The sequence below is a fragment of the Peromyscus maniculatus genome, chromosome 4, assembly GCF_049852395.1.
Source record: "Peromyscus maniculatus bairdii isolate BWxNUB_F1_BW_parent chromosome 4, HU_Pman_BW_mat_3.1, whole genome shotgun sequence".
Taxonomy (NCBI): Eukaryota; Metazoa; Chordata; class Mammalia; order Rodentia; family Cricetidae; genus Peromyscus; species Peromyscus maniculatus.
Genome location: NC_134855.1, coordinates 43,283,631 through 43,309,653, shown reverse-complemented (window position 1 = coordinate 43,309,653; position 26,023 = coordinate 43,283,631). Strand labels below are relative to the sequence as shown.

Below are 26,023 nucleotides of genomic sequence, written 5' to 3'. Positions count from 1 at the left end.
ACAGATATCAGAGCAGTGGTTCTCAACCTTCCTAAGGCTGCAACCCTTTGATACAGTTCCTCATATTGTGGTGACCCCCTCCAACAATAAAATATTTTCATTGCTACTTCATAACTATAATTTTGCTACTGTTATGAATTATAATATAAATATCTGTGCTTTCAGATGGCCTTAGGTGACCCCTGTGAAAAGGTTGTTAGACCTCATAAGGGGTTGAGACCCACAGGCTGAGAACCTCTGTATTAGAACTATCTCCTTCAGGGTTCCAATGCAGACTAATGATTGGCAGCTCTCTAGGAATCCTCCAGGCCTTCAACATCAGGTGAGGAATGCTGAGACATCTAGCTTCATGACTTGAGCAGCTCCCAGATTCTTGGCTTCTCCATTGTGAGATAGTTGGACTACCTAGACCATATCATGCAATCCAACCCAATAAATCTCTCTCTAACATATCCCCATTTTATTCGTTCTCTTCCTCTGGAGACCACTGACTACTATACCAAGCATTATCAGATACCACTGATGTTACAGAACCTTCTGCTTGTCATCAGTATCCTCTAGAATGTCTCAGGAGCCACTGACTGATAACCTAAATGTTACCTGGCATTCTGTCTGTAGAGAGTACAAAAGCCACCATGAAGCTAACTTCATGGCAAATCATGTCACCCTCACCATCATTTTTCCTTTCTACTATTAAAATGACAACTTCTGCCCACATAAAGTGAGTTTCAGGAGGACCCTAGGAGGGATGTATGGATTGCCCACCAAAGGAGAAATAGATGAGATCTACTTGAGCAAACTTGGGGTGAGGGGAGGTAATGGAGGGCAAGGAAGAACATAGGGGAATGGAAGTTTTGAGCTGGAATAGGAACAGAGTTGGAGAGCAAGGAAAAAATACCATGATAAATGAAGACACCATGAGGATAGGGAGAAACAGAATGCTAGGGAAGTTCCCAGGAATACACAAGGATGACCCCACCTTAGACTACTAGCAATAGTGGAGAGGGTGCCTGAACTGGCCTACTCTGGTGATCAGATGGGTGAATACACTAACTGTCATCATAGAGCCTTCATCCAGTAACTGATGGAAGCACATGCAGAGGTCCATGGTTGGGTGCCAGGCTGAGCTCCAGGAGTCTAACCGATGAGAGAGAGAGGAGGGATACTATGAGCAAGGGACATCGAGATCACAATGGGGAAAATGTACTGAGATGACCAGCCAAACTAGTGGAAACTCATGAACTGTGGACCAATAGCAGTGGAGCCCCCATGGTACTGGACTAGGCCCTCTGGATAGGCGAGACAGTTGTTTAGCTTGACTGTTTAGGGGGTCCCCAGGCAGTTGGATCAGGATCCATTGCTGGTGCATGAGCCAGCTTTTTGGAGCCCAGTGCCTATGGTGGGACATCTTGCACAGCCTTGGTGCAGGGAGGAGGAGCTTAGACCTGCCTCAACTGAACATACCAGGATCAGCTGACTCTCCATGGGAGACCTTGCCTTGGAGGAGGTGGGAATGGGAGTGGGTTGGGGGGGAAGTCTGGAAGGAAGGAGGAGGGAGGAGAGGGGGCTCTGTGCTTGGTATGTAAAATGAATAGAAAATTTAATAAAATTTTTTAAAAGCGAGTTTCATCAGCAATATAGAGGGACGATCTCCTTGCAGACTCTTTTTCTCTTTTTGTTGTGAGATATACTGAAACAATGATTACTACTTTCTTGTATTGTTCAACCCATTCCTCACTAAAATATGTCCTAGGATCCCCTCCCTTCCACAAATCAATGCTTTCATTTGGTGGCTGAGGTTTGACACTGTGGAGCACCAAGCGTCTTCAATGTTTTCTGGAGTTGGTCCATGATTTGCCTTTATACCTATCAAGTTTGGGACTGCCACATTGTAATCATAATGGCAGATGGGTTTTTATGAACATCTCAGATATTGTTGGGAATTCTGTCCTGATCCCAAGATACTATTCACCTAAGGATTTTTATAAAGCTCAAGTCAGCAACTCATATAGCAATTTTAAAAATTAAACATTTGAGTACAACAAAATCCACAGGTATATAAAATTAATTCCTGCTGAGGAATGACAGTAGGAATATATTAAAAGTCTTTGTTTTCCATAATAAAGTTATTATGCTTCTCTAAGAGCAGAACCCTTTGTACATCCAGCAAAACCACTGCCATTCCTCCAGATCGGTCTCATGTCAGGTGACTCAGGCAATGTGTTAGCACTGTGGCGTGTTGGCATGGGGAGTGTGCCTGCTGGGTACTAAGAACCAAGATTGCAGTGAAGTTTCAGGATGCAACATGGGGGAGCATTGTCGGAAACACCTGGAATCTGTTCTATATTGGGTTTGAATTAATACGTTTGTCACTGTGTGTTCATAAACCTGTTACAATGGCCAGATTTTTCACAGCCCTGATATTCAGTCGTGGTATCCACAGGTTAGAAGCTGGAGTCTGAGCCACTGAGCTCAATGCTTTGTTATTGCGTCCTTAACACCTGATCCCTTAGGTGTCAGAAGGAACAATCTCAGAGGAAAAGACACAGATCCAGTTGGCGTGGTACAGAATGAGCGATCCAAACAGATTCTTTGAGGCTAGAAAGGAAGTTTGTGGAGAAGGAAGGAAGCCTCCACAAGCGACCTTCGTTGGAGCATTCTCGTGTGTCAGACATTGTGCCTTGCTGGGCTGAGACTCAGAGTGCTTGACCTCCGGTGCCTGGAAACTCCAGGGCACAGATGGCTGCTCCAGGTAGAGAGGCACTTATGTCAGTCCATCATAGCCCAGACTGAGGCTCAAGAGACTTTACTTATTTCTTGCCTTCTCTCCCAAGGACAGGGAAACAAATGCGACTTGGTAGGTAGAGCTACAAAACACTGCTAAACAATAGCTATAAGCATGGGCTGCTACCCTGATAAGTAGAAAAGGAGTGACTGGGCGTACGGGTCTATTAGGAGGTGTGGAGAGGTAACAATATCCTTGGGTCAGGGACAATTTTAGACTTCAGCAGACAGGTTTGGCAGTCTGCTTATATAGGGAAGGGATGCCTAGGATCATATTCTGCTTTCTCCACATGCATAGGTTTTCATGAGCTTATCCCCCAGTGAGAAGGGGAAGTAGCTAAGGGAACCATACACTGGTTTGACATAAACCTGAAATCATATAGAGAAGCCTTGAATGACTCAGTTTACCTGGATCTGAGCTCCCCTTTAAAACATCTTTAGGATCTGCCTCAGAGGAAAGCCCTGGTCTTGTGCATTTCAGAAGGCCTCTGACTACAAGACATAAAGAAACAGCTCTTTGAGAGAGTTTCTCAGAGAAAAATGTTAATTGACTCAAGTGTATCCCTTTTGTGCCATCAGGCAAAGCGGAGACTGTAATTTTTTTTAAAAAAGTAAACATTTCTTGAACATGCAGCTGAAAATATGGTGTCCAATGTATTTTCTGCTGTTTGCTATGAGTAAACTCCTTCCTGATAGACAATCATGGTCTAGCCTTGTCTTCAATGCTGAGATGGCATCCACATAGTTGTATATAGATGCACAATTGTTCTATCAATATCTGCCCTCAGTGAAGCTAGCTTATTTTGCCTGGGTGTGTGGATGACACTGGGAATAGCTGAAATCCATCTCTAAAAAGTATGTCAAGGGTGTTTGAGGTAGGCAGTTGGTAGTGGACCTGCCTGGCAAACATGAGGACCCCAGTTAAGGTCCCTAGTACCCAAGAAAGTACCCAAGAGAAAGCCTGCCTCAGAGGCAATGCTATAATCCAGCAGTGTGTGCGGGGGCTGAGAGACCCTGGGAGCTCACTGGCCTATCACATGCCAGGTTCAGTGAGATAAATATTCTCTAAATGTGAAAAGTCAAATGAAAAGGAGCAGTTTATCTGCTTATCTTAACAAAAGTTATTTCCACGTCGATTATGTAATCCTGTGTTTCAATACCCTGGCAAGCATTTGCTTTGTTAAGTGTTTTTGAAGACTTGTGGATTCAAATACACAACCATTCAAATAGACAATTGGCTTGAATGTCTTCTTTATTTCTATTTATTTCTTGTGTGTGTTTAGTGTATATATGTGTCGGTGTAGAAGTGTGCATGTATTCATGAAGGGGTGGGGTGTGTGTTGGGGGGAGGTAATGTTAGATGTCTTCCAAGATCTTCACCCCCCAACCCCCAACCCTCAAAAGACGGGGTCAATCACACACCCAAACTATCTAATGGTCAAAACTAGCTAGCTTCATTGAGATATAGAATCTTCCTACATTCGTATGTTACTTTTGGCATTTTACCAAAATAAAAACAAAACAAAAAACAACAACACGTAAAGATTATACCTGGATATATATTACACTGTTCTCTAAGACGCCAGATACTCCACCTTGGAAAAAAAAATCTCAAAAGAGCGGACTTAGCGAAGGCTTTCTGAAAACCTGTGTATAACATATTAGATAACCGAAGAAGCTAATTTTGAACAAAACTTTCTAGGTTTTAAAACACTTATGATTTCTAATCAAACAACTAGAAATTTAGAAAAAATAAAGCGTCGCCACACTCGCATGGTAGCTAGGTTACCCTCGCTTCCACCACCTCACTGCTGTCACCGTGGGGACCTTTCGTGATTCATAATGTTTCCACACAGGTTTACCTCCTGCCTTCCAAAGAGATGGGGAATAATAGGAATGTTTTGTCGTTTGCGCAATTGCGTGTGTCTGCCAGTAGATGGCGGTAACACGTTGGGTGCTGCCAGCTTTTTTTTTTTTTTTTTTTTTTCCGCCTTCCAGGGCCGTTTTCTGATATATGTTGGGTACCATAGAGTGAATCTCAGAACAGGAAGCGGAGGCATAAGCAGAGAGGATTCTGGAAAGGTCCCTTTGTTTTCATGTCCACAGAGAAAGCAAGAAAAAAAATTGAATTTGCAAATCCCTGGTCCAAATCTGAAGAGCTGCAGGGGGTGGCACGCTCCCTTCTAACCATCTTGGATGCTGGCCTTTGTTGAGCTGTGATTCCTAAGGCTCTCCATCAGGTAAGCTGACAAAACATTTCATTATTTGCACCGCAGAATCTAGCTGCCAGATCTTCTTTTCATTTTAAAATCCTTCTTCATGCTGCCATATTTTAGCCCAATGTTTAAATGTAAATTATTAGAACTAAAGGCATCATTTGATTTGTAAACTGCTTACTATTCCTTTATTTTTTTCAAAGGAAACAGAGATTCTGTCTGGAAATGGTGACTTACAATACAGACTAGGGATTAAGGAGTGTGTGTGTGAAACAAGCAGATGTTTGGGGTTCATTGTATTGAGAGAACATCTGTTTGGTTAGACTTAATGCCAAGCTACTGGATTTCACGACCATACACCACCTATTTAAGTGTTCAGCACGTCCGGCACCTTTAAATCATGAATGTGTAGTGAAATCTGAACTATCTTTCCTGTGTCTTGGTTTTTTTATTCAGCAGCTTTGGAGTGGCCATGTATGCAGGCAGTTACAATACAGAGGTGTTTGGCTATTTAGACATTATCATTTTTCTTCGAAATCTGGCAGCCTAGAGGGAGGGGGATTGCCAAGAGCAACGTTAAAATACATAGGGTTTCTTAAAGATGAAATGATCCAAAGATTCCTGCATATTCCACAACGCCCTGTTCTGGTACCTTTTTGTGTCCCATAAGCTGGATAGATGGGTAGGTTTATTTTTTTTTCCTGGAACATTTTATGATTGGCTTTTGCTATTTGTCCTATTACTACCAATCACCTGGAAAACCCGTTTGAGACTAAATGAGAATAATTTCCATTGTGTAGTCTGTGGTTGTCACTAAAATATTTCACACCATGCTCATAATGTTTCATTTAGTTAGTGATCACACCATGACCACATTACCAGAAAACCCACAGTCAATAGTTGAAAGACAAGTTTTTAAGATTAGACAGCTTTACATGTACATGTTGTGTATGTATGTATACACACACAATGGGGAGTGCAATGTCCCTTATGAGGACAAAGATGAAGGCATTAGTGTTTGTGAGAATCTGCATGGAAATATTTCATCCAATCTGTTCTGAATAGCATGTACCCTGTGAGAAATAAAGACCTGTGATTTCAACCCAGGCTTTGGTCTGTACCAAACAAAGGGCCTTAAAAACAGACGTGGAGGTACCTGAAGTATGTTTCCTCATCATGTGGTGAACAAACCAAGGGATCTCGCTTAGTAATTTATGTTGAGTGGCAATAATACTCCCCCTTAAAACATTTCAAAATAGTGTCTGCCTCAGAGGAAAGCCCTGGTCTTGTGTATTTCAGAAGAACTCCAACTATAGGACATAAAGAAAAGTGTTCTCTTGGAGAGGGTTTCCAGAAATAAATGTTAATTGGCTCAGATGTATTGTACAGTACACACCATGCTTTCTGCAGGTGACTGGATGTGTGAGTAACTTTGTTCTTTGTAAATGCCAGAGCTGCTTGATTGGACTGGTTTATATTTATGAATGGATGTTTATATTTGGACCCTGAATGTTACCTTTTTGTTTTGTTTGGAAAGTTTCAATGGTTCCTTAGTTGCTCATTTCTCTAGTTGCTCATCTCCCTTAGTTACTCTTCTATACATATGGTCATAATGTGAAAAGCCCATGTGCACACATCTCTTCACCTTGCAAAATATGCTCTTGGAAGTCTTCAGAAATGAAACGTTTTGATTACATTCCATCTAAAGCAATTAGAGTATTTCCTTCTTTACAAAAATGTAATGGTGATTTCATTTTCAAGATCCAGACACATATTAATTTTTTTTTCATGTAGTAGATTCAAGTAGGTTCAGCTCTCTGCTGGAAAGGGGGGCATGGTTTAGGTTCTACCACTTAAGAGCTCTGTAGATTCCAAAAGGACACCAGCTACTGCAGAAGCGCATTTCTCCTGCCTGTCATAGTTGGGAAGTGAAGTCAAAGACCAATTCTAATTCATTCAGACTTCTCCCTGGCTCCCCCAACTCATGTATGACAATGATTCTCTAAGAATGAGGGGAGAGAAACAGAGAGGTGGAGACATTTTCGTGGTCGTTGGCCAGTTCCTTCTTTGGTAGAAACACCAACGAGTAGTGAATGGAGAAGTGGTGAAGAGCCCGGCAGGCAGAAACAGCTCCACTGTTTCCTAAAAAAAGTAATTTAACTTCTGGAGACTCTATTGCATTGTCAGGAAAACAAGGATAAGCTGTAACATGAATTGCTAAACGGTCTTATAAATGAAATACACAGAGCCAGGTATTGGGGTAAATTCTGAAAGATCAGAGAAGCAGAAAGAAGCCACAGCCAACCTCACCTCGCCAACTCCACAGCTGATTGTGTTTCCTCAGACAGAAGGCCTTTGAGTCCTCACCCGAATGGATCTCAGCTGAACTGCTGCTCAAAAGCCTAAAAGCTTAAAAAACCTATAGTTTCTGGTCTTCATGCTTTATTTACTTTCTGTTTCCTGCCATTACTTTCTGGGATTAAAAGGCATGTGTCTTTCCCAAGCAAAGACATGAGATCTCAAGTCCTGGGATTAAAGATGTGTGCCACCATGCCTGGCTATTTCCAGTGTGGCCTTGAACTCCCAGAGATCCAGATGGATCTCTGCCTCTAGAATGTTAGGATTAAAGGCGTGTGCTACTACTGCCTAATCTCTATGTTTAATATAGTGGCTGTTCTGTTCTCTGATCCCCAGATAAGTTTATTGGGGTGCACAATATGTCAACCACAATGAACCCTACTTAGAAAACGGAGGAAATGAAATAGGTTCTGTTCAGGGCTTAGGGCGGATGTTAGGATGTGATTGCCTCTTCTGCACCTTCCTCTCGAATCTGCCACCCCAACACCCACAGAGAGGAACAGGTATCATTGCTATTATTAGTGCCAGTGATGAAATACCTTCTACTGCCACAGGAAGTGGGATGAAACCACAAGGAATTCTGTAGCTTAGCAGTGGGTAACTGTCAAGTGGAAGAGGGCCTTGGCTGAACATCAGCAGGACAGATGTGTTAACTATGACATTGTGAGTTAGTGGTGACATCCAAGGCACTTTCTGGAGAGTTCCTGGAGCTTCTAGAGGATGCTTCTTCCTGTCCCTGGGTGTCATTATGGACTGCATTGTGTTTATTTGTTTGTTTTCTTTCATGTTTTTGGCAAAATCAAATCCAAGGACTTTATTTCATTTTACCTTAATAGGACTTGCCTTTCAGACAAGAGGCCTCTGGGAGGACCCACACAGGCAATCTATGTTTTGTGAGAAATCACATTTTAAAAACAAGTAATTTCTATAATCCTATGATAATCAGATTACAGCATCTAAACCTCAGAAACGTCCTGGGTCATAACTGAGTCACAAACTCTCTGGGCTTAAATCCTGTTAGGGATACAGTGAAAGGTGGGGAGGCAAAATGTGCCTGATGAAATTGTTGACAGGCTATGAAGGCCTGCTTCTCCCCAAAGACTCTCTAAGTGCAGCGTCGTACTCCTGACAGCTGTGTGCTACGGGGATCTCTGGGAGCTAGAGCTAGGGTGACCTTTCAGCACCCCAGGCCTCCTAATCCTTTCCTTCAACCACCCTGGGCCTCTTTAAACTGACTCCAGTAACTGGGCTGTCAGCTCCATCTTCATGGCAGCCAGGATGACTTAATGGACTCAGGATAGCACAGAGCCGATGGCCGAGAGCGGGGAGGCTTAGCAACTGGAGGGTAAGATTTCTCAGCAGGACACGCACTGAGCTTGCTGTAGCTAGTCATTTCTCTTGGCTCCAGCTCCTTCCTAGCTCCTGTGAGTCCTTAATTGCAGGGTGAAGTTTATCTGAAACCATCTGTAAATGCAAGTAAGTAATGATGTATTTTTTTTTCTTCCAACGAAATGAGCATATGATGAGATATTGGCTGAGTGGCTGTACACATGACTATTTCTTGTTATCTTTCATGCATAGAAACTTTGTGAACTTATTCGGTGACAATGTCTCACTTGTCATCTAAAAATATATTCTTCCATTTCTGCACTGGTATACTTGGTTGTTTTATTTGTTCTACAAAACAATGAGGGTCAGTTGCCCACCTGCTCCTGAAATACAATTTAAATCAGAAACAGTTAATTCCACTACTTTTAGGTTCTATTTTATTAACTTTAATTCAAATTTGCTTTTACCCCTATTTGAATGTTGTCCCATGGACACTTTTCACAGGCAGCCAGTATGCAACAAGGCATCCGAATTCCTATCCGTGTGTGTATTCAGAAACTTGGGAAAGGAAAAGAGTTAGAACTGCTGTTACTGAATCTGGCACCTCAATTTGATCGGCAACTTTCACAGGTCACCTTTACCTGACAATATGTTTCACTTTGGGGTGGAGTTAGCACATTCCTCAGTTTTTCACTTTAATGGGATGTAACAAATGGTAGCCACCAAGTTCAGGGCAAAAAAATACTGATTTCCACCTTGTTAACTGTGCAACAATAATAAAAGTTCTCTTCCTCACTGCCACATCTGCTTTGGCTGTCTGGGTCTCTGAAGTTTGAGTTTTTATCTGAATATGTCATTATATATTATAACCTCAGTAGAATTCTCCAAAATTTAATGTGAATACCTACTCAACTGGACACATAAGTTTCAATGTGCCAACTATTGATAGATTATTTTTTTAGGTCCTCATCTCTTTCACTCTGGATTTGAAGTTAAAGAAAATTATAGAAAGAAAATTTTGCCCAAAATGTATGAATAAAGAACAATTAAAAGGAAATATTAAAATGAGTACAGATAAACATGTATGTGACTGTATTTGGGCATCTTCAGGGATTGCCAAAGTTCAAAAATCCCTTTAAAAGTCTCTCTTATTTTTATAATAATTGAGTTAGACTTTTGCCCTTTTTGAGATTCCATGCAGGAAGCCCTCCATGTGATCAAGTTCCACGCTGGAGCAAAGTAAGAGAAATGATGGTCCCTACATAATTAAAGAGTGATTTAATATTGTTTTAGTCAGTGGGTGAATTCAAGGATGGGAAGTCACTCTTTAAATAACTTGGGCCATTTTTCTGCCAAGAAGTTCCCTTTGGGGAATTTTAATCTCCTGGTAGTCAGAATATACTTTATTCTTGAGTTATGCAGAACATTTTGTACTTTTACTTTCCCAAGAGTTTGGGTTGGAGTAATTAATTAAATCACAATTCTTGTTACTAAGTGGCATTGTGACTGGCATGTTCTTGCAAAAGGTTCAACGGTACACATGTTGTGGGCTTAAGCCTCTGTCTGAGAACTGGTCACTTGTTGTTTATTTATTTATTTATTTATTTATTTATTTATTTATTTATTATTTGACTTCTTGATGTCTGTGTGTGACAATTACTTCTATGGAATGTCTTCTGTCTAACTTAAGATGTTCCCAGGTATTCTAGGAGACCATGGTGGGAATGACCTTAGCAGATGAAGCCCAAGGAAAGGGACACAGACTTATGTACAGACAAAGTGGGTTTGAGGAATTAGTGAGGCTGTTTACGATGAGACTAAGGATCCAGGAAGTTCCTGTCAAGCCATTCTAGAAGGAGAGAGTGCCATGTCCTAGTTAGGGGACTGTTGGATTGAGTGGTTTCTCTGAAAAGCAAAAAAAAAAAAAAAAAAAAAAAAAAAGCCAGAGTTTTTAAGAGAATTCCTCTCTCCATATGGGTATCAACTTCAATTTACTTATGATAGAAGACCCAGTCAGCAGAAAACACCTACAGGAAGAATCTGGTCATTCTATGTGTCATCCCTTTCCCCAGTCCAACCAGTGTTGTTGCCAGAGACCAAACAAGCCTGATAGAGAAGGAGCCGACTGACCCTATGTGGAAGCACTGCCATGTTGGCACTCAGACTCCTCATGGGCAGCTGCAGCCCTGGCCTGCTGCCCACTATTGCACCAGCTCTTTCATTTCAAATCCCTCCTGGGTCTCTGCTTTTCCCACTGACATTTCTAGTGCCTTATCACTTTAATTAGAGTCGTGACCACCTTTGCTGTTGCTGTTGCTGTTAATGCTTCCCATGCTGTTTACATCTTGCTCCTGGTGGGCTAGTTGGTTCCCTACAATACACCCATTTCTACTCTGTGCTGAAGCTATTGAGTTGTATCTTTTAAAGCTTTATGTATAGGGAATGCACACACCTTTTAGCTGCGAATTTTGCAATGTCACTGATTGTATGTATACACGTCCTAAATGATAGTCTCAAAGTCCTAAAAGCAACTTTAATGTTACCAATTAGTTAATTAATATGTTAGTAACTATTTAGTTAAGGTAAATCCCTCCTCTCTCTCTCTCTCTCTCTCTCTCTCTCTCTCTCTCTCTCTCTCTCTCTCTCTCTCTCTCTCTGTAATACTAGAATTATTGAATCTAATGTCTCCCACATACTAGGCATGTGCTCTACCACTTAACTCCATTCCAGCCCAAGAAATCCTTCAGTCCTTCTGTATCATCAGCTCCCAACAGGCTCTACCACCATCTTTACATATATGTACACAAAAACTGATATAAATCAAATCAGTATTGGAGGAAGAAACAAAAGTAGAATTTGCAATCATTATGTATACTCTCACACAGCCTGAGTAATATTGGATTACAATACATGTCTTTAGAATGAGAACCTAGCCAGTAAATGAAAAGTAAGAAAGAAAGCAATAAATACAGATTTGTGAAACCTCATTAGTTGAAAAGTCGACAAGAAGTAACTAAAAGGAAAAAGATACAGAAACATGCTGGGTACCAGGGGCTGGCTCATCCCAGCCCACAGCTGTGAACACGCCAGATGGGTAACTGCAAGGGCAATGCTTGCCTGCTCCTTTGGCCAATTTGATTGGATTTTCCCGGGTCAAGTGTAGGTTTCAAGGTATGTTTAAAAGCCCTGAAAACATGTTTGAAATACACAGCCACATTTTTAACATCAGTTAGCTAAAAGAAGGCAGGGAAAGTAAAGTAAAGCAAATAAAAAAGTGTGGCTTGAGAGAACTTAAAGAGAGCTGAAAGCCATGGCTTTCCAATGCTTAGATGACTGGGTATGTGTTACCTAAAGACACTAGAGATAACTAAGAGAATAACAAACAATGCACTTATATCCATCCCTATAAAGGAAATAAAGGAACTAAGTGAGTTGATATTTAGTTCAGACAGGTAAGTTCTTACCCTTACCTCTGGAAGTTGACCTCACCTAAGTTCTGGTTATTAAAAGTTTTATGAAACAGCTGCATAGACCGTTGCACACACTGGACAGTAGCCATCAGTGAACTTCAACTCACTTGACCACAATCCCCCCAGCCTTGTTATTCTGTTCTTTGTGAATCCCTGTCTTGAGAATTAAGTCTGAAATAATCAGAAAGGAGTGGCTCTGTTGACCACTTTCAAATACCCAAGTCATCCAGCTTACAATGAGATGCATTGATTTTCAATGTTTTGAAACTGTAATTCTTGGAAGGTTTAGAAGAAAGGTTCTGTAGAACAATAAAAAAAAAGTTGAAGCCAAAACACTTGGTTAAATGTTTGTTTTTTTTTCCTCCAGAAAGTGGTGTTTTTGAGAAGGAAGGGAATTGATATAATCGCTAAGTAGGTTAATAATTAACTGTATTTCTAAAAGGGTATTCCATTCTTCAGGTGAGTCAGCTTTTCAGCTCCTTAAAGAGACACTTCCTGGTTAACACCTTAGGTGCTTTTCTGTGTTGGTTGTCACAGTCTGCTCCGAGGGGAGAGCACGCACTCTCTGCTCTTTAGAGCAGTTTATGTGCTGCCCTTTCTCATACTTGGGTCCTCATCACTCAACACTACTCCTTAATGGGGCTACATATCCATCCCCTAACCTTCTGTTCATCAAGTTACTGACCAGCATAGAGAGAAAGTCACTGAATCTTAGCTTGAGACTATCTATCCTTCAACGCAGGTAATTGGTGTTTCTATGAGAAGTGCAGGGAACCCATTACCATGTTCAAAGTCCAATTTATGATGGAAGTCTCTGGCACAGTACTTGGATTCGCACACTGGGACTAGATTACTTACTTTAAAAGATGTATCTTTCTGTTACACATAACCCATAGTGAAACTACAAATATTAAATCAGTGAGGTATTAATAATAATGAAAGACCAAAGAAGGGCCACCTTAAACTAGTTAGTTGACAGTGTAGAAAATTCACTTATTTTTGATGTGCCCATTCCCCTCTACCAACGTGGTGTCAGCTATAGGAATGCATTTGATTTGGATGAGGGGAGCGTTTCAACTTTCTATTCAGTATCATTTGTACATTTTGAAAAAGAAAGTTCAGGAGCCAATGGAAAGTAGTAGAGCATATACAAATCATGATGTGGCTATTCATGCAAATTAACATAGAAAAGTCAAGACATATCACCGGGAAAACTAGGGCTACCTCCCATGCACCTGTTAGATATGGTGTTTACTTGACATGCCAGAGCAATTTTAAGTCAATGTAATGTGCATTTTCTTACATGCACAGTAGTGATACTGGTGTTAGAGAATATCAATCTAATGAGAAAGAAAAAAAGTCAACTTCACACAAGAAAGCTATCTGGGAAGTTTTATGCACAAAGAAATTATTACTGATTATTTTCTCATTTTCTTTCTGATTAAAAACCCTGAACACTAAATATTTAAGATGCAGGAAGGGACACTTGATGTGGGAACTTTCCACACTTTCCAATCAATTAAAACCTGAAATAGCTGTAAGAAAGAACCTATGAATTTTTAAAATGTGGAGTAGGGTGGGCACTTGGAGAGTGAGTGACCACAGTGTCCCATTCAGAATTCAATCAGAATTCTGAATCACCCACATCCTTGATGGGATACCTGGCACATGGTAAAATATCTACTTACATTTCTGCTCTTCTAAAGTTCCCCCTATGCTTCCTGCCTGCTCCAACCAACTTCTTACTTACTGGGTTCTTTGTTTTGAGAAGGGTGAAGATAGAGAGACCATCTAATGTCCTTGGAGCACTTTGCTATTGTAATTCTATCTAAGACAAAATCTCACTTACCTGTGGCATAATGGCTCTTCTTTGTCTGCAAAAGATGCCCAGCATCTCTTTGGTCTTTACATGCGGAGCCCTTCCTCTCTGGCTTCCCACTGCAGTAAGTGGCATCATCCACACCTAAATCAGGCCAATGCGCACAGTCTCTTTGCTCTATTTTAGTGCCACTGTTATGCCCAATGACAAGAAAAAAAGTTGCAGACTCTCTTGGTCCTGAATTCTGATCCTTGCAAAGATATCGCATTTTTACATTTTCTTTAGTTCAAAGGGTTATCTTTTAAGGGGATTTAACCAAGTGACTAGCAATATTTCACCGAAAAGCAGACTTAATGTTTTGTAGGTTTTTTTTTAAACTATCATTTGTATAGAATTCCTGAGAAGAGGATTTGAGAACATAATTTCATGAAAAACCATGTGTACAGAATTGAATAGGCAGATATTCAATGTTTACCTCTAGAAAGGATTCAAAATTATGTTTTCTAAAAGGCTTTCATAGTATTTATTCACCAACGAGCAGATGTAAGTAACAATAGAAAGGACCTTGGCAAGTGCCCAGTTCACTAAAATTATCTCAAAACCAGGACACACACACACACACACACACACACACACACACACACACACACACACACCTTCTACTAGCTAGAGCACTCTTGTCTCAGGAAAATTTTTGCAGCAGGATCCAGTGACCTTTGTTGAGAACACCAGGTAATGCTATATTCACCATCTCTAATTTCAGAAGTGATGAACACAGACCTAGAATTTTCACAGGGAAAAGGGGTCGTCCAAATTAAAACCAATTTTCTCTCTCTTCCTTCTTCTTGGGGTATAGACACTAAAGATCTGAAATTTTGAGTCCTCATTATATACCCTAGCAAGTGGGAGCAGAGAATAGTCAGTCTAGAACACAGGTTGCTTGACTTACAACCTATATATGCCCCGCCCCCATGATCTCCTTCTTAAGTCTCGTTTCTGAAGGCCATGAGTTAAGTTACCCACTCTGTCATGCTGCATGGCCTTCTGTGTACCATCACTAGGTGACCTGGCCCTGGGATGTGAGAGCCATCTACTCTCAGGACATTCTTGTCAGAGAATGCCTCCTCATGTGCTTGGCCATGGGCTGATGGAGGATCACACAGCACACAATTCAGAACTTCTCAAATCATCCCATCCCCCAGCAGGGTTTGCCACTTGCACTGATCTGAAGGAAATGATCAAAGCCTCGCCACTTGGGAGTAGATAACTCCCCCGCCCCCGCATCTTCTACATTGTAAACCTCAAAGTGGGGCCTGAGTGGCCAGCATCGCCATCTTGAAGGGACACAAGCAAGTTGTACCCCGAGATCCCAGATCCAAAGTGTCCTCAGGTTGCCAAGTGGAAAAGGCAATCGACTCCCAGCACTCGGTTGTGAAAACAGTGTGCTGTCATTTTGATTACAGTCAGTAAACAGTCTGTGTTTGCCTGGAAAGAAACTGCCTAAAGCACACAGTACCAGCGAGGAGCAGAAGAAACGCAGCTAAGGGCGACCCACAGGGCTGTCAAGATGGCTGATGTTGCGGAGGGATCGAGGACTGGCCATTTTTCTGAGCCTGTTGTTTACTTTTCATTCTCGGTGTTGCCAATGTGTTTGAAAACAGAAAGCTTCCCATAATTCTGTTGGACTCAGATTTAAATGTGGGTTTTGCTCCACTGCACTCGCACCCAGCGTGCTTGCTCAGGGCAAAGTCATTTTGCGCACTCCGGTATTTCTTCTTATGAAAATCTTATGCCCTAAGGACAAAAACAACAAGCTGACTGAAGGAAAGAGAAAACTGTCAATCCAGAGAGAAATGCCCTCCCTCCTCAAACTCCTTAGAACAGGAAGGAGCGCGTTCTGAAGTAATGCATTTTGTGTTTCATGAGCACTTAGCTCAGGAACATGGGATGGACAGAAGTTTGCAGGAGGCTGATGGAGCAGGAGAAATCTCCTCACAAGGCAGGCATTTATCCAGTAGAACTAGAACAAGGCCCACACATCTGCCTTTAAGTTTTCTAGATGCTAACATAAACATTGAAAAAGGAAGAAGAGTCTGATGGGTGATGGTGTTCTACATGCTGTGAATGTATTGTTCCCATTGGTTGATAAATAAAATGCTAATTGGCAGTAGCCAGGCAAGAAGTATAGGCGGGATAAACAGAGAGGGGAGCTCTGGGAAGAGGAAGGTTGAGTCAGGAGTTGCCAACCAGACAAAGAGGAAGCAAGATGTGAAGGCAGAATTGAGGAAAGGTACCAAGCAATGTTAGGCTAAACATAAAAAGAATTATGGGTTAATTTAAGTGTAAGAGCTAGTCAATAATAAGCCTGAGATAATGGCTGAGCAATTTTAATTAATATAAGCTTCTGAGTTATTATTTTATAAGCGGCTGCAGGGTCTGTGGGGCTGGGCAGGACCAGAGAAAACTTCAGCTACAGAAGTCAAAATAATTTTTACGGATGATATGTTTTATTTAAGGTCGCATACTCAATATATTATTATTATTATTTCAAAATTTGGCACCACAATTCCAGTGCTGAGTCCTTTTATGGGATCAGTGGATTTATGTTAAACAGACATTTTCAGAATTCAAATTAAGCAATGGTATTCTGTGGATATTCACTGAACAGTTTTCTGGTTATAGCGAGCAATCACTGAGCATTCTCCTCAAGGAATCTCCCAGCAAATGAAGAAAGGCACCCCCAAGAAAACGGGAGATGGTGCTTTAATTACTGTGTAATTCAAACACAACATGAGTGTACTTTGAGAGGCCTGAAGAAGGCAGGGGTGACTTCTGATTTGGAATCGGTGTGCAATGTCCCCCAAGGCAGGACTCGAACCAAGCAGAATGAGCGTATTAGAACCCCCAACCAGACTCCAGAAGCTTTGGGGGGGGGGAGGGAGGGGAAGTAGACCACTTTTACTGGTGAAGTAGATGGGTTAATGTTTTCAGAGTAGCTGGTCATTTTTCCCAAGAAAAGTTCACTGAACTTACAGGGAAGCGTTCACTCCTCAGGTTGCTTTATTGTGAAGAGAATCTAGTAAACGTGGCAGAGTTTCGGGGTTTTCTTTGGGGTCCACAGGATTACAATGCGTGTTTGATCTGGATTGAAGAGGACTCCATGATGAGAACATACTGTACTTGGAAGGCAGGGCCTTGTTATTGTCATGAGTGCTCTTCCTGTTTTTCATCCTAATGGGTGGATGAACTACTTTATTTACTTAACTTACTCTACTTCAATACGCATTTCCTTTTTTCTGGTGTGGTTGTCATACAGTGTCTGAAACATAGGAAAAAGGACTTTCAAAAGTGTGGGGTGAATTTCCTAATACTAACTCTAAATGCAGCGCCATGAAATGTTTTGAGTAAAGAACTTAAAATATTCAGCAATTCAAATAAAAATGTATTGAGCACTTAGCCTATGCCATGCACTGTTCCAAAACCATTGGCTGGGTGGTGAATGGAGTGGTTCCCCATACTGGGCAAATAGTCCAGCTCTTGTGAGAACTACATGCCATCTCAAGAGGCACTGCAAATAAGGGATGTAGCACATGCTCAGAGGACAGGGCCTGTGGAGAGGGTGGGAACTGAGGGATGAGCAGGTCTCTTTAACAAGGCAAACCCTGAACAGCATGTGAAGTAAGTTCTAGGTTTTTCAGCTTCCTAAGGGAGAAGCAAGGATTCAGGGAAACACAGCCTGTATGCTTCCAGGTATGAAGGACAGCCAGAAGCCCGTTTGCAGGCAACGCGAGGGCTTCAAACATTTTCTACACAGCTGCTGTAGGGTTCTGTGCAGAAGAATGATGTGATTAAATTTCCCTTCTCCCAAGATCACTCTGGCTGGTGGGACTAAAATAGGCTGTATGGCAATCAGGCTGGAGGCAGGGAGACAGAAAGCCATCGGTGGCTTCCGTGAAGCACTGCCATCAATCAGTTCAAGGCTCCAGGTTCAGTGGAATCACACTGCGGGACATTAAGTAGATAAATGAGCCAGAGGAAGCTCTGATTGTCATTTCTGAGAAGTCATTAAAATGAGAGACATATTACATATATGCATAGAACATTTTGTGTGTGTGTGTGTGTGTGTGTGTGTGTGTGTGTGTGTGTGTGTGTGTGTGTGGTGGGTGTGCTTCTATCTTTAAACAATAAAAGCAAAATATTGCTGGCTTTGTTGATGCCTGTCTGTAACCACAATACTTGCGGAGAGGAGGCAGGAGAATCAAGTGTACAAGGTAAACTAGAAACAAGCCTGGGCTATATGAGATCATTTCTCAAAACAACACGGTGGCCCCTGCCCAGATTTGGATTCCTTACATGTGGGTGGGGGCTTCGTTTCTCTCTTTTCCCTGCTTCCCCACCGTGGTTCCTGTGCTCTGCTCTGTTTCCTCTCTTATACTGATTCAATAAACTGGGCACTGTCATGGTGCTCGTGGCTTCTGACCAACAGTGTCATCAGCATTTCTGTGCTTGTCAGAAATGCAAAGCAGGCCTCACCCAGCCCAGTTGCTGCAGCAGCCTTGGGGTGGGGCTGGGAAAGCCACGTTTTAACAAGAAGCCTCTAAGTGATTCTGATGCTGTGTCTCAAGGGCTCTGTTATAAGCTACATGGCCCAAAAGATCCTTTTCAATCCGAAGTTGTTTTATTGATAAATTCAGTATTTGATATTTATTTTTGGATTTAAAATTAAGGATAATGCTCTAGAAAAAACATGAGCTATTCACAAGAAGTGTAGATTCATGCTTAAGAATGAGTAAACTTTTTTTTTTTTTCTGGAACTTTCTCTGTAGACCAGGCTGGCCTTGAACTCAGACATTTACCTGTCTCTTCCTCCCAAGTGCTGGGGTTAAAGGCATATGCCACCACTGTCCAGCAAAAATGAATAAAACTTTTTTTTTTTTTTTTGGTTTTTCAAGACAGGGTTTCTCTGTGTAGCTTTGCGCCTTTCCTGGAACTCGCTTTGGAGACCAGGCTGGCCTCGAACTCAGACATTTACCTGCCTCTTCCTCCCATGTGCTGGGGTTAAAGGCGTATGCCATCACTGTCCAGCAAAAAATGAATAAAACTTTTAAAGGAAATACTTAGATGTGTTTGTTTTTTTTAATTATTATATCTCACTTCTTTGAATCATGATATAAACTGATGGTTTTTATTGTTGTTGTTAATGGGATTTTTGTTTGTTTGTTTGGTGTTTTGTTGTTGATGTTGTTTTCTAGATCACATTCAATAGAAAGTATAGGACAGGGAAAATATTTTAAATATGTACATGATGTACCACAAGTTAGGACTCATGGGTTAATGAGCTGCTCTTCTAAAATGTACATTTAGCTGTGAATCTCCTGACTATAGCATGCTGAGAGCAAAGCAGTAAATGGAATTCTATAGAACTAAAAGAAACTTCAGCTTTTAAGTGACCTCGGACCACCTTGAAGGGAGTCAAATTTGCTCCAAGGCGAATGGAGGGGACACTGAGGCTGGATGCGTGGCTGGTTTCCTCGGCAACTGCTCAGTATTTCACTTCCTGCCATCTCAGTCATTTGGCCATTTAAAGCCTCCATCTTGATAAAGACCTCAAGTTTCAAAATCAACTGAGCAGGTGTAGGTGGGGCTGTTACCTAGCTACAGAAGTAGAACAGGATTGTCCCTTCCTCACTCAAACACTGCCCTGGAGTCCATTGTGAGCAGCTTTGAGCCGCCTCAGTCCCTGCACAAAGTACAGAGGAGGCAAGGTTTTCCGGGCCACTGAGTTGCAGGACTGATTTTGAACTGGAAAGCTCTGAAGCAGTATTACGTTGTAAATACAAAGGAAGATACAGTGTGTTGAAAGTAAAGAAAATAGCATGAATGGCCCAAACTAAAGGACAAAGCAAGGAGGTAGAAATATAGTAAAATCAATAAACCTCCGGTAAAAATAAAAATATTAAAACACAGGGAGGGAGTCTGGGGAGACAGCTTAGCGGGTAAAGTTCTTGCTGTGCAAGCATGAGGGCCTGAGTTTGGATCCCAGCACCCACCTAAGAAGCTGGGCAGAGCAGGGCTTGTGTGTAAGTCCAGTGTTCAAGACCTGGAGTAGGAAGAGAGACGGACGGATTCCCAGAAGCAGGTGGCCAGCCAGTCTAGCCAATTTGCTTTGAGCTCTAGGTTCACTAGGAGATCCTGTCTTTAAAAATTATATGGTGAGCTGCTGCACTCTGCATGACTTCAGGAATAGACCTCACTGGGGAGGTGAGGGGGTGAGAAAAGGGGGAAAAAATGCATGAACACATAGAAAAGCTGGGATCAGGTAAGCTGGGCTCTCTCATGGAGAAGCTGCAGTACCCCCGGAAGCTCCATGTGTTTATTTCATACAGCTGAACAAGAAGGGCAATTACATACAGATAAACAGGGATGCAGGGTTGTTACATACAGCTGAATAAGGAGGGGGCCATTACATGCAGATATACAGGGACGCACAGTTGTTACTTACAGTTGAACAAGGAGGCAGCCTTAGCTAATCTCAGGAGCAGCCTTCCATAGGTGAGCAGTCTTCAGGCAGTAAAGAGCGGGGTAAGAAAGCGAAGGTGGCCATTGCTGCACACCCTGCCACCGTCTGCACATGGACGAGAGGGAGACTTTGCCATCTCACTGAGCCTCACCCAGGGAGGACTTTGCCATTTCTCATGGGTCTGAGGCACTGAGGTCCTTGACGTGGCCATGCCCACATCAAACCATCCATGACCCCACAGGACTTCACTCACTCTCTACACGTACCTGCTCACATATGTGAGTAAGCGCACAGACATGTGCACCCGAAACCACAAAACTCTGGGAATTAGCACATACTAAAAGTTTAATAAGCCACCAAATTACGCGGAAGGGAGTAAAAAAACTCAACCTTCCAGAAAATTTAATTCTTGATGTTAGTGACCAAATGTAAAAATAAGAATTGGTTAAGAAAAATAAATTTATAGTAAATAGGTCCTAGGATTATTGGCCAGTTTCAGGGTAAAATCCCCATCATGTTCTTTGAGCAACTATTTCTTCATTTTATGCTATGAGGTCTCTCCCCAGAGAGTCTAGAGTGCTGAAATTCTAATAAGACTGCCTCAAAGGTAGGCTCACCATTTAGGAAGGCTCTCTCAGTTCACCGCACAGCCTCGCTCACACGAGAGCAATACTTAAGAACCGCTGCATCAATTTCTAAATGAAGTCCGCTGTACTGAAGTCATTTCATCCAATAGACGTGATTAAGTCTTAGAGGAGCCTCTGCTAAATTAACTTTGGGTACCTATTGGGTCCATTGCGTGTTGTTTCTTAGGGTGAGTGCTAAGCAAACTTTCATCTCTCCAGCTTAGTTCTTAGAACAAGTTTGTCTTTTTACCCACAACTTTTGGGAATTGTTTGTTTTGTTTCCGCTAATAAATAAATAATAAATAAATAAATAAATAAACCTTGAGAGCCGTGGTACATCCCTGTTTCCTTGGCTGCTGGGTGAATTGGAGCTGGATTCCAGCCTTTATTACATACAGAACACGTATCACATTCCTCATAGTCACTACCTCTTCCTTCCTACTTTCCTTTCTCAAATTAATGCCTGTGTTTCTATTCCAAATGTACCTAGAGCATTTGTTTAAAATTGCAGAAACTTGGATCCTGCCTGACCCCAGCTTACCTCTGGACATCTGTATCAAAGGGTGGGAGAGAGAAAGAGAGGGAGGGAGGGAGGAATGGAGGGAGGGGAGGAAAAGAGAGAGAGAGAGAGAGAGAGAGAGAGGAGAGAGAGAGAGAGAGAGAGAGAGAGAGAGAGAGAGAGAGAGAGAGAGAGCATGAAGTTGTGTGGGTAGAGAAATGGAGAGGATCTGGGAGGAGGTGGGAGGGGTAAGAATATGATCAAAATATATTGTATGAAAATTATTTTCTAATTTAAACAGGAATTAAATTTTTTTAAAAGTAGCCTAGAAGCTGGAACAATGGCTCAATGACACAGAGCATTGGCTGCTCTTCCAGAGGACCCAGGTTCAATCCCCAGAACCCACATGGCAGCTCACAGCCGGTGGTACCTCTGTTCACTGTGGATCAGACGCCCTTTCTCCCTTCAGGGGGCACAGCATGCTCATAGTATACAGATATACATGCAGGCAAACCACTCCAAATCACAAAATAATAAATGAAATCAGAGGCTGGGAAGTAGCTCAATGGAGCTGGTAATATGAGTCAGCAGGTAAGAGGCACGGAGCCTGACTGCCTGCATTTGAACCAAGATCCACACGGCAGAAGAGCACTGGCTCCTGTGTGTTGGCCTCACTTCCACGTGTGTCTTTGTGGCTAGCATCCTCTTGTATGTGCACATGGGCACATGTGCACATGTTTTAAAGAAATAAAAATCAGCCTAAGTAATTCTTATGCTGCCGTTCAGAACTGCTTTAAGGTGTCGAATATAATGTCACCATCAACCTGTAAAGCACAGCTCACTTTTAAAGATAAGTGAGATAGAAGTCACATTGAGAGACAATGTAATCAGGTTGGTGGTACAGGCCTGTAATCCAAACACATGGGAGGCTGAGACCAGATCACTAGTCCAAAGGCAGCCTGGGCTACACAATGACTTTAAAGCTAGGCTGATGTGGTAATTGAGTGATATTTTGTCTCAAGAAGTAAAAAGAGACAAGCATGGTCACAGGTGCTATTGTCACAGAATTGAAGAAGTCAAGAAGTGGGGGATCTGGAGTTCTGAGTCAGATTTAGCTACAAAGTGAGTTTGAAACAGTCTGGGTTACATGAGACCCTGGCTTAAAATATTTTAAAAAAAAAGAAAGAAAGAAAGAAAAAAGAGACAATGCAGATTGGAGTGGGAGGCACATGCAGAAATCGCTACTCTTTCCAGTGGGTACATGCAATTGGAAAAATGGTCCTCCTACTCGAAGCCTAAACTATCAGCTGTATTTCCTCCTGTTTGTAAATACGGTTTCCTGCGGGTGGGGGGAAAGAGAGGCTGCAGGTGAATTAGAGCCTTCTGGGCTGGGGGGCTGCTGAGACTCATCTCTCCTCTTCAACTCACACCCCACCTCCACCACTTCCCCGGTGACAGCCTCTCGAATGTTTAAGAAATATGACTTCATTGATGTTTTGAAGTCATTTGAAGTCATTCTCATTCTCTGTCAAGCTGAAGGCCAGGGTATTTAAAATCGAATTAACTTATGAGCTGTGCAGGCAAGGGGAGCCATGTTCAGCAGGAGTGTGTCTGGGAAGTAGAAAACATTGGCAATTATTGGATGACTGTGATTTTAGTGTAATGCTTAAGTCCGAGTACGCATGCTGCCATATGATAGGACACATCATGCTTCTGACACTTGGACATGATACCTGAGAAAATGGATTTAAAAGATCACATCTTTAATTTTGGCTCTTGTTTCTGGAGTCCATGTTTGCGTAGCATGTTCACCATGTCCAAATTCTGGAACAAAGGCTTCTTCACCTCATGATGGCCAGAAATAGAGACAGGAAGAGGAAAAATCAGGGTCCCAATATCTTCTTCAAAGCTATGATCCTGGTAACAGAAGTTCCTCCTAGTAGACCCTGTCCAATGGCCCCGTGGGCTAGGGACCAAGCTTTCCATCAGTCCATCTTTGGTGGATACTCCAGATCTGGTCTACAGCGCATGGGTATTATTGAAAAACATAATATCTGTGATACTATTAATGCAACCAATACTATTAAAAATGTCTAGCTTTTGTGAAAAACCACTTTACATAAATTCATAGATGTGGGTATGTGTATACTTATGTATGAACATACATAGAGATGCTAATTTAAAATCCCATTCTAAAAAAACACTTCTGGATGCAATCTTCATTTACATGTAAGAAATGAACAGCTGGATTGGTGAGGTGAACACATGACTTTACACACCCTGAGACTGGAAAGCTACACTGTAGGAGGCTGGAGAGGAAGGCACAGGCCAGGCCACAAAGGCATTTTCAGTCCTGGCTAGAGTGACTTTCAATCACTGAAAGACACTGACAGGGTTTAATAATGTTCTGTGTCTGGTGACAGGACAGGACAGAAGATTGGTGACTTTGGAGAGAGTTCATCTGGAGACAGAAATTTTAATAGATGTTATGAAATTTTAAAACAAGGGTTTAATTTTTGCCAGAAAATGGGAAATGAGGATTTCTTGATTTTGTGAACATTGTCCATGCGAATTGAAGTACGTATTGTTTTAAATATCAGCTTCTGATGTTAGACTAGCTTCCCTTGTCCTGTGACATCGTGTTTATTGAGTTAGCCTGAGATAAGCCGTCCACAGTAGAGAGTGACATCAGATAGTTTAGGTTACTATAGTGCTCTGGTGTAACATGCTCGTCTAACGGTTACTTTGAGAAGCCATTGAATGAGGTCTGTCTTATCTTAATGAGTCAGTTAAACAACTTCTCAGACGGGGAGGAAAAGTGAGATCAGCTAGAACAGGAATTAGAATCTCTTAGCAAAGAGGAAGACACAGAAGGGTCGAAGGGACAAGGAAGTAGCAGGTCTGACAGATGCCTCCATGTGCCAGCATGTCCCTAGAAAGACTGAATGAACCAGAGCAGCTGGAGAAGAGAGTCCCACCCTCGCCCTGGGTTCCTGGCAGCGTGTTCCTGGCCCTGCTCACTAGAGCATCGCCAGGGCATGTTGTCTAACAGGATCAAAGGGCCTGCTTTGCATCAAGGTGCTTTTCTGATCTAAAGCCGCAGGTAAACCAAGCCGGGGAACCAGGCCCCAGAGCCAGAGCACCAGCACACGGTGAGTGGCCAGCATAGCCCAGCTAACCTCACTGTGTTCTCTTCTCACACAGATTATGGAGCGAGAAAGCTGAAGTCAAGCACACCGGAGTTAGTCAGCGATGACCTATCTGTCAAGGATTCGTGGAGGAGTGACTTACTGCAGAAAAAACACAAAATCCCTTCTAGGGATATTGTAAGAACAAATGAGCTAATTCCCAGAAGGGGCCTGGAGCTTTTCCAAACAGAGATGCTGTGATTCTCAAAGGTACCTAACCTACTCCTTTAGAGTAACTTCGTGTTTGTGAAAAGCAAACTGAAATTTCTGTTGCTGTACTGAGGACAGCTGTACTCAGACATAAAGAAGGCAGAAAGGTGCCCTCCCTTCCCCCATTAGTGCGTTTCTCCAAAAAGATAAACAAATGGATGAGGCCTGGCAGGGATGGCCTTGGGGCATGGAATGATGCCAAAAGCCAGAAAGGGAAATTAACCCAGCTCTATTTCTTTTTCTTTTAAGAGGGACATTCGTTTTGTGCATTTTATAAATTGCCTGGGATTGTGTTTACTTTAAATTTTATTATGTTTATTTGGTAATTAGACCCATAGCTCACCTGTTTCTACCGGATAGAGGACATTCAGACGAGAGCTGGCTTCTGGACTGGCTAAGGTTTTGAACTGCCCAGCGAGTACTTGTTTATTTGGTGTATCAGCAGCAACTAACTAGGAAAACTGTCTGAACGGATTGGAGTCAGGAGGGATGTTTATTGGACATAACAAGCAGTGCAGAGGTTCTTCGGGTCCAAGAGCTGAGCCGTCCATCAAGAGCCCAAGGGGAAACATGTCTCTGGGATCGGCCACACTCACTGTGTCAGCTCTGCCCTCAGAGTGGCAGCCGCTGTGGTTGGAAGTTGCCTGAGCGAGTGCTATGGATACTCCTCTGATGTAAAAAAAAAAAAAAAAAAAGGTGCAAGACAGAGACTCTGCCTTTCCCTCACTCCTTTTCTAACCAGCATAAGCTCTAACAGACCGCCCTCTGACAAACCTTCCTGGCATGGCATTGGCCAGAATGGGGTCACATATCACTTCCTTAAGCACTGATTGCAAAAGAGCTTGGAGGAGGTATCCAGGGTGGAGGGCACACTGGGACTCACAGAAAACCCACTTCAGTTTGCAAACATTCAGCAAGACATGTCAAGAGCTATTAAAGCCAGTAATGGTGATTCCTGTATAACAAGGTTGGCTTAATTGTTGTCATTAGTTGGCTCTTGTCTC

At 42.2% G+C, this 26,023-nt stretch overlaps 1 protein-coding gene across 6 annotated transcripts in view; it reads left to right on the top strand.

Moving 5' to 3' along the window:
* Positions 1 to 4,797: 4,797 nt before the first annotated feature.
* Positions 4,798 to 26,023, top strand: part of Scn3a (sodium voltage-gated channel alpha subunit 3) — a 110,754-nt gene continuing 89,528 nt past the window's right edge. For all 6 annotated transcript variants that reach the window (XM_076569578.1, XM_006977167.4, XM_015996004.3 and 3 more), the window contains exons 1-2: positions 4,798 to 5,024; positions 24,826 to 25,019. The gene's annotated coding sequence lies outside the window, so the exon portion shown is untranslated. The remainder of the gene's footprint in view (positions 5,025 to 24,825; positions 25,020 to 26,023) is intronic.